This window comes from Canis lupus, chromosome 30, assembly GCF_011100685.1.
Source record: "Canis lupus familiaris isolate Mischka breed German Shepherd chromosome 30, alternate assembly UU_Cfam_GSD_1.0, whole genome shotgun sequence".
Lineage (NCBI taxonomy): Eukaryota > Metazoa > Chordata > Mammalia > Carnivora > Canidae > Canis > Canis lupus.
The window spans coordinates 6,789,529-6,805,850 of NC_049251.1; the positions used below are offsets into that span (position 1 = coordinate 6,789,529).

Below are 16,322 nucleotides of genomic sequence, written 5' to 3' on the forward strand. Positions count from 1 at the left end.
CCAAAAGATGTTCAACCCAGAGGTTCAAGGCAAGCAATTCCTTTACTTTCATTTGACACCTGGGTAGTAATGAGCTAACATTTTACAATGAAATGACAGGATGAACTAGGAGAAAATAATAGTAATAATAAAAATTCTAGGTTAAGATTGCTCTACAAGGCAAACCATATTTCTGACCTCTGCTAGGAAAACTAGCTGTACATCATAATCCCTTTGGCTCATGGTGCTATTGACTAGAAGAGGACAATTTGAAACACCTGAAGGCACCCTCTGATCCTTCTAGGAATATTATTGCTCAAAGAATGATGCATATGTTATCAGAGCATATTTACTATATCAGGGGACTTTCCTCCTATATCGATGCTATCTCCCCTAAAATGAACAAAATTAGCAATATATAGGCCAGACTGTAAAATGAAATCATTGAATACATAGTCAACTAAAAATAAATCAAAGGCAGGGATTGTGATCTATCTGCTATGACTGGCATGAAGGCCAATCTCTTTCCCAGGGCCACCAAATTCACAACTCCAGGGAATACTGCTCACCCTGTAGCCTCAGTAATGGGGTCCCCTGGGCATTTGAGGTGCACAAGCTTCGTATCCTATGCAGTGGCCCTTCTGAATTTTCTACTCCAAATTGTCATTTACTCTTTCTCATGAGCATAGAAACATACCTGACAAACTTGTAAAATATGGGAAAACTTGGAGGAAAGTTATTGAGTCTTGAAATATGTTTTTGCTTTAAATATCCCTGAATATATATTATCTTCTAGAATTACAGGCCTATAGGAACCCTCAGGAGTTATTAAACCCTAGTCTCAATAATGAAAGTTTTACTCATCTAGAAATCACTCTTTCTTAAAAAAAAACAAACAAACAAACAAACAAACAAACAATCCTCCTTCCCTTCAAAAACAAAAAATCTAAAAAAGAATTGTTAAAATTCTACTGAATGATGCTATCTTGCCTCTCACCTTTCTTCTACCAGGAAACTCATACACCATCACTATTAAAAAGAGGAGAGAGTGTGAGCAGAGTGGCACAGCAGAAGTGTGCTAGGCCCATAACCCTCAGGTGGATGGATAGAAAAAAGAAGAGGTCGCCATCAAGCATAGTTTCAGGCTTTCTATAATCATCCATAATCTTGTACCATTTGTCAGCACCTTGCTAAGCACCAGGGGACTCAGAGCTGAAATACTCCTCCAGGTTCTCAAAACTTATGCTCGCTCCGCCAAGCAGCTTCTCAAAAGGAAAAGACTCAAAAGTTGGCTTGTGCAAGTTTGAGATCCAAACGTATGTGGCAAATATTTAATGTTTTTTTTTTTTTTTCCAACCACCTTTCTATCCACGGCCAAAAGGAAGCTTCATCTGTCTTTCAGTTAGAGAAATGAATTACGGAGCTTGAAATAGAGACAATCATGTCATCTCAAAAAGCAAGAATGGGAAATCTAAATTCTCAAAAAGATCTTACAAAAAAGGTAGTGAAAGATTTACCACTTTCCTTTTTCCCTTTGAAATGAAATCAATGGCCATTTGGTGTTTAAATGAGAACAAAGACTCTAGGAGAGAAAGGTGAAGGTAAATATTTGTACAAATGTGTCACTGCATTTTACACAATGGACTAACAGTCTTTGAAAGCTGACATGTTTCATATCTACAGGTTTTGGTTTGTTTTTTTTTTTTTTTCATATTTGCTCTCATGAGGCAAGTCTCAGACTGTCAGCCAGCAAAGTGGCTACTGAATAGAGGACACTGAGGGGCATTTTGCCAACATGACCTCAGTAGTATTGACACTGCAATGAAATCGTGAAATGATTAAGGTTCTGCGTTGCTATAATTTCTGCCAAATTATATGACAATGTGTCCCTCAAGGATGTGGTAAATGTTGGTTCAAGATAAAAAAAAAAAAAAGACAAATATTAGCGTGCTACATAAAGGTACAGTAGACCCCCCCCCCTTATCAACAGAGGATACATTCCAAGACCCCCAGTGGATGCCTGAAACCACAGATAGTAGTGAACCTTATATTATACGATGTTTGACCTATGCATATATACCTACAATAAAGTAAAAGTTATAAATCAGGTACACTAGGAGATTCTCAACAACAACTAATACAAAAAATAGACCAATTACAACATACTGTAATAAAAGTTACATGAATGTGGCCTCTGTCTCAAAATACCTTATTTTACTTAATGTTTTTTCTCCTTGTGATGCTGTGAGATGACTAAATGGCTGTGTGATGGGAGTAGGTGAGGTGAATGGCATAGGCCCTATGATGCAGGCTGCCCATGATTCCATAATTCATCAGAAGGAGGATCATCTGCTTCAGACCCCCAGTTGGCCAGGTTGCTCAAATTGTTTTTTTTTTTTAAGATTTTTTAATTTTTTATGAGAGACACAGAGAGGGAGGAGCAGGCTCCATGCAGGGAAGCCTGATGCAGGACTCGATCCCGGGTCTCCAGGATCAGGCCCTGGCCTGAAGGCAGCACTAAACTGCTGAGCCACCCGGGCTACCCTGCTCAAACTGTTAAAGTGAAACCACAGATCTCAAAAGCCAGGATAAGGCAGGACTATTGTACTTTACACAGAGCTTTGTTTCTTAACACGAGCCACCTGGATCCCATCACCAGAGTCTGATTTCACCGGCCTTAATAAGTGCAGCCTGGGCACCACAAGTTTTAAAAACTCTGGTGATTCTAATAAGAAGCTCCAACTGAGAGACTCTGCATTCAAGATTTTCCAGAATGTTTTATGTTCTACTTGGAGCAACCATTAAAATTGGTCTGATCAGTTCATGCTAGATGTTAAAAGCTAGGCCTGCCGAGATATAGGGAAGGAGGGATGGAAAGATAAATAGTAGAAAAAGAAATGTCACTGGGCCCCAACCTGAAATCAGGTAGAAACAAAAGGTGAAGTTTGATGAGTACAGTTCTTGAGCCCTGAAAAAAGTGTTACAGGAGACCTAGCAGAGGTTTAGTGAAAAGCAGTAAGATCTTTAGACAACTGAACATTTGTTCAATATGCAGTAGGAAATATTTGGGAGCAGCTGGCATCCCGCCCCCTCCCCAGAACCCCTGGGACCTAGTTACTCTCCTCTGATACCCTAGGCTGGGGATTTTCACACAGGCCTAGAGGCCCAGGGCAGCAAGCCTGTTTGCCGGAGCCCAGAGGAGGGTGAGCGGTGTGCTGGAAGGAAGGAGCCTCCCACTAAACAGCCCCAGCTTCCTGATGGCCAGCAGCAAGGCTGTCCTCACTACCTCCTCCATGGGGCCAGAAACTGCAGGTTTCCCACAAACTCCTTTCTTCATACAAGTTAGGAAGGCTGTGCTCCAACCACCTGACAATGTTGACATTGATAGCCTTCTAGGATCTATAATCTCACGACAAGAAAAATCGAGTTTCTAGGCTAGATAAGGTGTTAACATGTATTTTTTTTTCTGCGAGTAATTATATATTTTGCTGTGAATTCTTTATCACTGGTATTTAATTCCCATGACACAATAATTATGTATATCATTAAACACATTTCACCTTTGAGTCATTTGGTTAAAAATAACTCTATTCAGGGACATTTCATTGTTATAGCTCCTTGAACCAACAGCCTGGTGGTTTGACTACAGGTTTACAAATTGCAGGGAATACTGTTCCAGGTAGCTTCCTCCTGCTAGGGCCTTTGTCTCTGCCTCTCCTTTTCTTTGTCAAAATATATCTGTCAGGGCAAGACTTCTGACATTAATAAAATAAAGAAGTCATCAAAAATTCTCCCCAAAAAACAACTATAACATGAGATAAAATTGTCAAAAACAGCCATTTCAGGGCTTTGGAAACTAAGCAAAGACCCACAACAATCGAGAAGTATTTACTTATTTAAAAAAATGACAAATTTTGGGTACAAAGAATGGAACTCTGTGACCTTCTTGCCTGGGGCTGCTCCCACCATCCCTCCAGCTTCATTTTTCTACCAGAGCAGACAGGGCTGGCTGGAAACCCAGTAGCTTTCCTGCTAGAGAGACTCACTTGTGCCCAGTGGGACTGTCAGTAAAAATAGCAAGACTGGTGGGAAACAAGTGGAGAACTCTTCAGTTCTTTTAGCCTGAGGATTCAGCCATAGCTGGGGTGAGTAGCAGACTAACCAGATAGTTAAAGAAGAGATCCTAGAAATGAGAGCATGATAGGGGGCTGGATAAGACGCCCAGCTGGGTGGGATGTTGCATACACACACAGGGGAGACCCAAGAGGGTCCATACAAAGTAAAATACAGGGCAGACTTAAAAACTGTCTGGGTTGGCTCAAACATCTGCCTTCAGCTCAGGTCATGAATCCCAGGGTCCTGGGATCAAGCCCCACATTGGCTCCCTGCTCAGTGGAAAGTTTGCTTCTCCCCCTCCCTCTGTCCTATTCATGCTCTCTCTCCCTCTCAATAAAATAAATAAAATCATTTAAAAAATAAAATAAAAACATTGTCTTTTGAGATCTGTAACATATGTTGTAGCAAATTATTATTTTTTAATGATTTTATTTATTTATTCATGAGGGACACCGAGAGAGAGGCAGAGACATAGGCAGAGGGAGAAGCAGGCTCCCAATGGGGAGTCTGATATGGGACTCAATCCCAGGACTCTGGGATTATGCTCTGAGCCAAAGGCAGATGTTCATCCACCAAGCTACCCAGAGGCCCTGTTGTAGCAAATTAGATGACAGCAACTGGAAAAAGGATGGGGAAATCAAATGGAGTTATACTGGTATAATCATCTTACGTTATACACAGAAAGGTATTGTATTAATTCAAGATATACTATAGACAGTTAGGTATGTACATTGTAGTCCATAGAGTAACTATTACAGAATAAAGCAAAAGGATAAAGATGAAAGGCCAAGAGAAGACACAAAATGTAACACGAAGCATACATGTATTCAACAAAGTATATGTATTCAAGCCATATAAAAATTCCTACGATTGAGTACTTAAAAAAAAATAGACAAGTAATTCAATAAATATGGGCAAAGACTTCAACAGACATTTCACAAAAAAAAGGTATAAGATGCTCAACATGGTTAGTCATCAAGAAATGCAAAGTAAAACCACAATGAGATATGCTACACACCCACTAGAATGGTTAAAATTAGGAAACCTAAAATGCCAAATATTACATATAACCCTGAATTCCTCTCCTTGGTGTTCACCCAAAAGACATGAAAACATTTGTCCACAAAGTATATTGTATAAGAATGTTCATTGTACCTTTATTCATAAGAGCCCCAAACTAAAAATAACATGATATCCATCAACAGGAAAAACAGATAACAAATTGTAGTGTATTTATATAATAGAATGACTGAACTACAATGACAAAGGAATAAACCAGTGATACATGCAAGAACATGGATGAATCTTGAAGACAATGTGCTAAGAGAGTCAGGGGAAGACAGACACAAAAGAATCCCACTGTATGATTCCATTGATGTGAATTTCAAGAACAAGCAAATATGCAAAGCTAATTTGGGGGAATAAATCAGAAAGAGGCTGACTTTCTGAGGGTGGTGATTTAACTGAGAAGGAGCATAAGAAAATTCTCTAGACTGATTCTCTAGACAGAATTGTCTCAACTCAGATGTATAAATTTGTCAAAATTTAAGATTTGTTCATTTTACTATAATTACCTTTACATACACTTCAACAAAAATACCCCCAAAATGCTTATACGACATTTTTCCCGTCTTGCTCTATTTCACTGACAGTGATTTCCCCTCAAAGCTTATAAGGAAGAAAGGTATAGAGATGATGGCACAGTTTTTCTCAGCTCCCAGCCTTGGATATGCTTTTCAGCTCTAAGCTGTGGTCATCCCCAAATTCTGAAATAAAGGGACTTTCCAACCAGAAAAGAATGAGTACATTCATGATCAATCCACCAAAAGCTAACATGCTAGCAGGTGTCTGCTTGAACACAAAGAACAAAGTAAGATTCCATATCTGGTATTCTTCCTGCCTAGTTGATAACCCGATTTTAGTGTAAGACATAGGACTTGGAAGCCATAAATCTGAAACCTCAAATTTTAAATCAACAGATTATTCTTATTGGGAATAAGATTCATGTCGATAACAACCATGGAGCTTGGAAGAGAAATCTGCCCACCATTCTCCTCCTAAACTTAGCTAAAAATATGTTTTTAAAATTCTTATGTCTAGTCAACTATGAAAATGGGAGCATGGGCACTCCATTGTGACTTAAACAGATTTGAAAACTACAAGTATTAAGATAATTAAGAAAGCAATCAATTACCCAGAATTCACTCAAAGTGTTGTTAAAGAACTGAGCCAAAAAAAAAAAAAAAAAAAAAAAAAAGAACTGAGCCAACCATTGGTTGCTGATTTGCTAAGGACTCAGAAACCAGGACGAAAACAACAGCAAGAAGGTAGTCACATTTATGGTAAAATAGTCATAACTCCTATAGTTTTCAGAGTAAATTCAAGGCTTTCAGTAGGATACTAACAAAAACAAGTGCAGGAAATCAGAGTGTACAAGGAGAGCATCTACTTACTTACATCCTTCTATTGGTAAAAGCCAGCCTCTAATCCAGGCACATTTCTCAGCAATTATCTTTAAAAAATAATGTTAGAGAGTTTGGGTGTGCTGGACAGAAAACATTTCACCTTTAAAATGAAAGAATTATCAATGACTGGGGTGGGGGAAATCAAGCACAATTAAGAATATGGTCTAAAAGTCTGATATATCTAAGTTCAAATTCTAGCTCTGTCCTCTAACTATGTGACCCTATGTAAGTTACTCATACTCTGTATTTTGATTCCCTGATTAGCAAAATGAGAAGAGCAGTAATTTCATGAGGACCCTGCAAACATTACATTTGATGATATATATACATTGTTGAAATAACTTTCTAGGTCAAGATGCTCCTGCCCAGGGTGCCACATTTGCAAACCAAAACTTAGGTACCTTTTGTGTCCCTATAAACACTGCTTGACCAAAAATGCTGAATGTCCAGCCAGCCAATCCCCAAACATGAAGCCATTTCTGGGGCCTTCTCAATCAATCTGATATTCTCTACTTGTCTCTTCCTTGTTCTTTATATGTCCTATAAAAGCTTCCTGCCTTTCACCCCAGTAAGCAGGCCTCTGAAAGAAGACCATCTGCTTCATGAGGTGTTAAAATTTATTTGTATCACCTACACTGTCTTCTTTAACCCTTTTTTAACAGTTTTTGATGACAAGGAATGAGAGCCAAAGCTGATTAACGGTCTGCAGAAAGAGGTGCACAGGTGAGATGCCTACTAAACCCTTTGACTTCACTGTTCCTCTTGTCCTTTCCAAGGGCCATGGATAAGACACTCTCAGATTTGAGCTCTACTTCTTTCATGTAACTTTCTGATCCAAATAAATTTTATTTAAAATAATAATACATACACATATATACAGAGAGTGTATGTGTGTGTGTTCCCAGAAAGGTCCTGGAATCCCCAAAAGGTGCCAGGGTTTGTTAAATTTCCCAGAAATGTTCTGGGATTGCATAAAGGTCCTGAGATAATCATACTGGGAGTCCACAATGGGTGGCAGCCACTAGGGAACTCAACAAAACCTCATAGTAAATCCATAGCATAAACCACTGAAGGACGTGGGGGAATAAATTGAGACAAGAAATTCAGATTGTTTTGCCCAACAAAATCAAAATCCAAGTAGGTACAAGTCAGACTATAAAAAGCCATCAGGGGAAAAAAAAGCCATCAGGGCATCTGCCACTCTAAAGAAATCTTCTTATGAAAGATATAATATAGATCGACTGCCAATGGGAATCTCAGAAGCCAAAGCCATAAAACTTATAGGCACAAGTCACTCACTTGAAAGCTGTTAGAGCACTCTTGCCACCAAATTCTAAGATTCCCATGCTTGGATAAGTTGGTCATGGAATGGTTAGATTGACACTAGGTCACATGCCAACCTCCAGAAAATCTCCTTGCAATGAGGTATGCTCTAAAGCACCACAAAATCCCCAACTCAGCGGCACATTCCTCTTATTTAGTAATTTGATTCTGAATAACCCCAGGCTTCGCTAAAAAAAAAAAAAAAAAAAAAAAGGATCTTCAGGTTTCAAAGACTTGAGCACTCCTCCTTCCAACACACCTGCTTATTTTATGTTTAAGAACTGTGGCCTCAGAAGCTTTGGCTATCTAAAACAATGGCAAGAATCTTACTAAGACAACCTAGAATTTACAATGGCCTTGAAGAGGAGCATTCCCATTAGACAAAGTATTCTTTTAAGAAGTGCATTTGAAAGCAAGAGTTCTTGAATCAACAAACAGAATAGGATACCTATTTTAAGTGAAAAGTTGAAGACTCCAAAAGGCATCAAGATTCCAAAATAGTTTCATTGGAAGATTCACTGAAAAAGGCTAACGAAAAGTTAAAGACACAAGGGGTACCACAAATGAACAACTATATAAGACTGACATGACTCTTCTACTGCCCCATCCTCCTTCACTTGAGTATTCATTCTACTAACCCTCTATCTGAATTGCCTTTCCACTCTAAAGAGACCACAAGACTATAAACAAAAAATCCGCCAAATTAGTGGCTTTAAGACTGTGACAGCTCCAAGCCCAGAAACCTAAAAGGCCTGGGCCTCCCCCATTGCACTCTTCTAAGGGTCAGTCATTAAGGACTTGCTTAGTATAATGTGCTCAAGAAGACCCATATTTTTAACTAAACCTCTTGGTCAAGAAGAGTGGTCAAGAAGATGATCAAAAGTGGAGACTGCTACAATAACTTCCTAGGCCCAAGATAGAGGTGCTCCTGCGTGAGGTGCCACATTAGCAAACCAAAACCTAGATAATTGTCATGTCCCTGTAAATGTTCTACTTGACCAGAAATGCAGTGTATCCAGATAGTCAATCTCCAAATATCAAGCCAACTCTGATTCTTCTCATCTCAAACAAGTCGACTCTGGGGCTCTAGCCAATGAGCTATTTTCTATTAGTCTCTTCCTTCTTCTTTATTCTTTATCCCATAAAAGCTTCCTGCTTTTCCATTCCATTTTGCTATTCTCCAAAGGAGACTGCCCACTTCATGAAGTGTCAAAGTATGTTCGTATCACTTGAATTGTCTTCTCTGATCATTTTTTAACAACATATAGAGTGCCCAGCATGACTACTGAAGGATAATAATTCTTCAGTAAAACTATTATTATAGTGTCCTTTTACAAAGCTATGAAATGAAAAAGAGTAATTTAAGGATAACATTTTATCAATGTTCCGGTTTTTATTCCAAATAATTTTCTTAAATTATTGTGCTTTTTATATCACATACATAGTGTCATCATATGTTTAGCTGAGAAAATGACTCTTAGGCTATATGACAACAATAAACACCCCTTTTATATTTTATAATTACCATTTTATAGTTACTGATGAGGGAACATCTTCTGACTTCTTGAGAAATCTGTTGATCAAAATATCCCTCATAAAGGAACTGATAATGACCAGAGAGAAGTAAAGTATACAGCTGCTGCACCTGATGGATCAGTTCACAATGCTCTTACATTGGTTGATGAGACATGAAGATAGTTTTAGTTTCTTTCCTAGCAATGGAAGTTCTAAGAATTCTTTATGAAAAGGCTTTGTTTTATTCCCTGCAATATAAGAGAATAGCTGTGGCAGATATCCAGGGACTTTTCACTCCAGCAAGTTCTGACATATTTCAACTGCCTTAAAAGAATCTATGGTAAGGTCAGGTTCCCCAGGAAATAGACTCTGAGCCTGTGAAATTGCATGCCAGAGCTTTCCTGGGGGACTACATTTAGGAATGGATCAAGACAGAGTCTATGATTTAGACACAGCTGAAGCCCTAGCTAATCTATGGAGAGCTCTGGGGCAGGGATGGCCCTCCAGAGTCCTTCTGCCTTGGAGCACATGGACCAGCCACTGGTTGGGGATACAGGCTGGTCCCTGAGGAGGGTGCATGGCCTTAGGAAGGCAGCACTGGTGGCCATGGGCAACTCTTGGAGAAGAATCAATGCTTCAATCCTCTGAAGTAATGAATATCTCAGTACTCATGTGGGATCCAAATGGAGCACCTCCACTTCCACTCCACAGCCTCAGAAATCAAATCTACCTGTCCCTGAGACTGACCAACTACACTGCCACAGCCGATGACTTACATAAATATTAAAATAAACTGAAGCATCTTTTGTTGCTGTTCTCCTTGCTGCTAGTTTTAGCTTATCTTTGACTCTGGGGAAGACTGGAACTTGCACTCCCTAAACTAAACTAAATCTATCTTTTTACCAGGATCCTCGGTGCTATTTAGTATGGACCAGAAGGTATTTCCGCATCTGAGGAAGAATACATTTCGATATCCGTAGAAATCTCCACACTGCTCCTTTTGGTTTAGGAGAAGACTTCCTAAAGTGGATAAACTATGATCTCAGAGTTTGGATTTTTTAAATTGAAGCTCTGTTTGTTGATACAGCTGAGAGTGATTTGTGTGTATGTGTCTAGGGAGGAGTGAACTGAATTTATTGCCACCATGGGCAAAATACACTGGTTTCTGCTCCTGAACTGAAATTTAACAAATACATTTTTACATATTACTGAAGCCACATGCTGGTGTGTGACCTGGGGCACAAAGCCTGTGAAGGTGGTTAACTAGATTCTGAGGCAGAGAGAGAGGAGAACAGCCTATCCATCTCTGGTATGTAAGGGTGGTGCCCAAGCAGGCAGGCAGATGGTTGTTCTGTCCCAGAAAACAGCTGCTTTGGAATTTCTGTGGTTAGGTATTTGGGGGAGAGCTGATAAAGTAGAGAAGATATAAAGGATAAAGTGAAGGGAAAGAGAAAGAAGAGGAGGATTACTGAGAAAGAGATAAAGAACAAAGGAAAGAATGTTTTCCCCTCCTTTGGTGGATAATTAGATAAATTTTAACTCAAATAAAAAAGGAGGAGGGTAGCATAGGATGATTACTCCCCCATCACCACATCCTCTGCCCCATTGCAAGCTGAATTTGACGATGTAATGATGACGATGATGATGATGGTGATGGAAGTGGAAGAAGATGAATAGAAGGAGGAACAGGAGGTTAAAAAGAAAGAGAGAGAGAGAGAGAGAGAAGGAGGAGAAGATTCAAAACCAAAACCACAGCTGAAACAGGAAATAGAGGATGTTTGCCTCATGAGTCCATGAGCTTGCCTCAAGGTCTTGCCTGTTGGAAAAGTTCTTTTGAAAATTTGCAAACCTCTGCTCAAAAGCTTTGAAGAAATGAAGATTCAAGTTAAAGCATCTGGTTTGGTAGAAAAAGGATAAAAATATCTGTTTCAAGCCCCACCTTGGCCATTTATTAGCTGCTTAATTTGGGATCCATGATTAATTAATCTCCCCAAGCCTTACCCATGGAGCACAGAGACTTGATATAAAAATCAATCAATAAATGTATGTAACAATGTTTTGTACTCCATATGGTGCTACACAAATTTAATCCCAGGTGTTTTCAGAGATAATGCATTTTTGCAACTAATTTCTGAATCAATAAGAATACAGGTTTTTTTTTCTTTTTATTTACTTTGTTGCACACTACTTGAAGAAGCATCTTAAATTTCTTTCATCTTGGGGCACCGGGGTGGTTGAGCACCTGCATTCCACTCAGGTTGTGATCCCGGGATCCTGGGATTGAGTCCCACATCGGGCTCCCTGCACGGAGCCTGCTTCTCCCTCTGCCGGTGTCTCTGCCTCTCTCTCTCTCTCTCTCTCTCTCTCTCTCTCTGTGTATCTCTCATGAATAAATAAATAAAATCTTTAAAAAATAAAAATAAATGAATTTCTTTCATCTCTTAGTCGCTGAGATAATACTTCCTCTCTTAGGCACTAAGCAGTGGTGGACATTCATTGAAGCAAATTGTGAGATGACTGGTAAACTTTAAATTTTATTTAAGAGGCAGGCATTTACGGAATTCAAGCTGTCCTTACATTTTATGTCAATAAAACTAAATCTCCTTTGGAAATCTCTATCAAAAAGTATGTGTTCATTTAAGTGAAGGTTCTAAGGCAACATAAGATACCTTTTTGAATGGTATCCAAATTTCTTTTGAATCATCAAAGATTCATTAGGGAAAGCTTTATCACTGTGAAAAACATATTTGGATTATTTCAACTCTTTCAGAGCTGGTCGTGAGCAGATATGGGAGCTTTAGTCAATGCAAAGATTTCATTCCTTATTGTAGGAGATAGCTAAGAGTTTCCTGTAGCCACTGTCCTCTAGAGAAAAACAGAACCCAAAGAGGTAGTCATGTGCACATTTTCATTTGCCCCGCAGCTAAACTTTTCCTTCTCAGTGTTTGGGCATCACCTGGGGCAGATAAGTGTCACTTCTTTGCATTTATGTGTGTGTGCACACATTTTCCACAATCCTCCATCTTGTTTCTTTGCCTCAGCGTTCAATATTTCTGAAAGACCCAGAATTCAATACTCATAGTTAAGTGGTTAATCACAAAAAACTTCTCAAGTTTCTCAATCCCCTTTCTCTTCCTCCTGATATATTTGCTTTTTTTTTAGAAGGCCGTTAAGAAAGATATTGTGCTCAACAAAGACAACAGCCAGATCATCAACACACCAAAAAATAAAAATAAAAAATAAAAAAGGTCAAAATCTTGCTTACATGGATCCATGTGAAAGAAGAATGACATCTGGATGCTATAAAGTAGATTTCATTTGCTGGTAAAATGTCTCCTGGTTTCTCTATTACAGAACCATAAAGTAAGAGATGCTGTTAAAACCCATCCATACTCCAGAGCAAATCTACGTCTATGCTTTAACCTGCTTGAAGTGAAATATTAACAAGGACAGAAGATTTGGTATCCTTAGTGCTGAAAATTCAGAGCAGTGAGAAGTCATGGTCACTATTAATCACAAAAGGGTATTTCTTTCCATATGGAATAAATTCTAAGAAATTTTATTTTTTATTTTCAAGCCTCATGAATTATACTGAGAATAAAAGAAAAAGAATCTCCTAAGATTCCAAGTAATCTGAAAAATCCATTTGTATGACAGCATAAAGACTGATCAAAGCTCTTTTCTCCCTCCAAGGCTCTGGTCAATGCTCACATCTTGAGATGTCTGAGGACTCCAAACGTGTCATCCTGAGACAGTGATCTGCACCTGATTTTGCACTTACAAAGCTGACTCAATATACATAAGCATATTTTGCTGTAAGGTAAGGTCTGATGTAAGCACACATGGAATTATTCTATTTGTAGTTCCTGCCTTTGGGGAATGAGCATTCTATAGCAGGAAGTCTGTACATGCTTCTGTGCTGGTGTCTACACCAGCTGCTACAGCTGTTGCCTCAGTCTGAAAAGTTCCCCATCCTCCAATTCTCAGCTTATTGAAATGTTTTAAGTTTTACTCAAATACCATCTCCTCTCTGGAGATCTCTCTTACTCTCCACAATTAGAATGAATTGTTCCTCTTCTACACCCTCTGCAATATATTATCTGTCCTTCTGTTTTGCTCCGGTCTATCCTTCCTTTTCTTATAGTTAGTTCCATACCTATGGTTCCTTTTCTCAAGCAGAAATTCATAAAGGCTTCTGAGTGTCCTAGATAAAATCAGACAGACAGAAGTAAAACTTAGTTTGAACCAAATTATGTTGGCTCTCATATGTAAGTTATATTTTGTTCAAGAAGATTAAAAAATACCTTTTGATTTCACATCCAGAATTTTCCAGGAAAACATTTTTCATGTCTTCTGACCTTACTTTGTTTTCATGCTGTAATGAGGACATTTCAAAGATCAAGAATACAAAGCCTTGCCTGACTTGAGAGTTGCCCATAGCACAGGCATCAAACAGGGATTCTGTTATATGTATCTCAGAAAGCCAAAGGCAAGACTCTAACCCAAAGGCCGGCAATTTAGAGATGCTCGCTTTATTCTAGTCCTCTGGCTATGACAGAGGAAAGCTTCCTACTCCCGGCATTTCATAATGAACTCCTCCTACAAGTATGGAACAGATTGTTGCCCCAAAATCAACCCTTCAAATATCACACTCCAATCCAACTACAAGAAGCAGCACCTGGAAGATTAACACATCACAAAAAATACTTGAGTGTTGTATCATATCGCAAACATCAAAAATGTAGGGCTATGCAAAGACTAGAGTGGAAAAAGGAGAGAAGACCAACCAGCCACCACCTCCTCCTCACTCATGTCCCCAGGATTCTTACTTTCCCAGAATTTTTCTCAAATAATTTCTTTGTATTCCTAAAAGGGAAAATTAAAACAGAAAATTACATGAAATAGGTTCATGAGACATGTTATCCTTATTTATCTGTGTGCTTGCTAGCCTTATAATCATCATCCTGAGGGTGAAGGGTGACTCTAGAATATAATATCAGAGAGAACACAAAAACTGAGATGCACAAGTACATGCATCTTCCCTAGAGACAAAATACACTATTTTACTCAATAATTTTAAGAAAATAAGTCAGAAAAAAAGGAATCTTTAGAAACAAAAACAATCTTTACAGCTGTAATTCAACTCTTTAGAGTTTTAGAAACAAAAACAATCTTTAAACAGTGTTAATTCAACTCTTAACCTTCCATGACACTGTCCTCAAGTTAAAGGCGACCAGATGGCTAATTTGGTAGCAATTTTAAGAATATTTCCAGGTTAAAAACAAAAACAGGACTCTATTTCCCAATCCTGCCCACCCCCTCCAATTTTCTAGGATAATGAAAAAGAGAAAAGCAAGGAATGAGTCAATTCTTGAGACCAATCAGGAAAAACCCTGATATCAGGCACTGTTTAGAATTACTCAAGTACCTTTTACAGGTGGTCCTGAACAAAGACATGTGGAAAAGTCTCAGGAGACATGAGATCCTTTTTAGCTGCCAGCACAAGCTGGTTTCTGAAGGAGACAAGGCATATAACCAGGTAATGCTGAGTCGGCTGTGTCCAGGTGCCACAGTCCCTGGAAGAGGGTTCTCTAAGAATCCTGGGATTCTGAGGAGAGTTGTACCACAGCAAGAGGTAATTGGGGTGCAAGAGGTATAAACCGTAAGGTTCACAACCAGACCGACTTGACTCACTTTACTTCCTGTTGTCTCCTTCCCATTTCCTTCTTTTTTTTTTTTTTTTTTTTTTCCCATTTCCTTCTTCTTAAGCATGTGTCAGGACACCACTAGAACTGAAAATGCAGTACTTTCTATAGCTTCTCCTGCAGGGATAAATCTGTTATCCTATAAACTATGCTAATTTTTTAAGTCTTTTTCTGATGTCCCTGGGAATGCATTGAAGAACATGTTTCACTTTGTTACCTGTCTGGGAATTTTTGTTGTTGTTGTTGTTGTTGTTGTTGTTGTTGTTTTTTTTTTGAATTTTTGTTGTTAAAGTGTTTGCAATTATCAGAAGAACAAAGGTCCCTTCCCCCTTAAAAAACCAGGTGATTAACAGTTGCACCTTTCATTCAGGCATATCAATCAGGAATGAAAGACTTAGGGACAGTAGAAGATACATAAAGTGGTGTTCTGAATATCCCCTTTAGAGAGCAATTCAGTGTCAAGGAAAAAGGAAATGAAGGGCCCCTAAAACCTGAGGCTCCAGATGGCAGGAGGAATAAATTGAGGGGAGAAATCTTAAAATTACTTAAGACTTTTTTACAGTTTCAAGGCTGCCTGGGTGGCTCAGTGGTTAGGGTTCAGACTCTTGATTTTGGCTCAGATCATGATCTCAGGGTCATGAGATCAAGCTCCACATCAGGTTCTGCACTCAGTGTAGAGTCTGCTTGAGATTCTTCCTCCCTCACCTTCTGTCCTTCCTCCCCTAAAATAAAATAAATACACCTTTTTCAAAAATGTATTTACAGCTTCCACTAAATTTCAGAAGAAATTAATCTTTATTTTCTAAATAATAGTTAAGGATAAAAATTGTTGTCCCAAAAGCTAGTTCAGAAAATAGCCAGGGGGAACCCATAGTAGTGTGTGTGTGTGTGTGTGTGTGTGTGTGTGTGTGTGTAAAAGAAAAAAAGAAAGAGAGTGAAAAGCAAAGACCAGCATAAATCAGTAATTTATTTCCATGTCTAGTGTTTCACGCAACCCCCATTCCAAAGCGCCTTTTAAACATTTATGTAACTGACGAACCCATGATTAATTAGGAGTAAAGTTAACAAGCAGATTATTTATAGTCAAAAATCATTCATTACGGTGCTGCCACCTTCATTGCCCACCTAACTACACACAGAATTCGGCACAGTGAGAAAAGGAGGAGAGGGAGAGGAAGGAGCCAAGGAAGGAGTCTGAGAGGGCCTGAGCCTCCTGCTC

At 38.9% G+C, this 16,322-nt stretch overlaps 1 long non-coding RNA gene across 31 annotated transcripts in view; it reads right to left on the reverse strand.

Annotated features, from left to right (window-relative positions):
• LOC102155895 overlaps nt 1-16,322 on the reverse strand; it is a 648,303-nt gene that overhangs the window by 432,399 nt on the left and 199,582 nt on the right. The window lies entirely within an intron of this gene.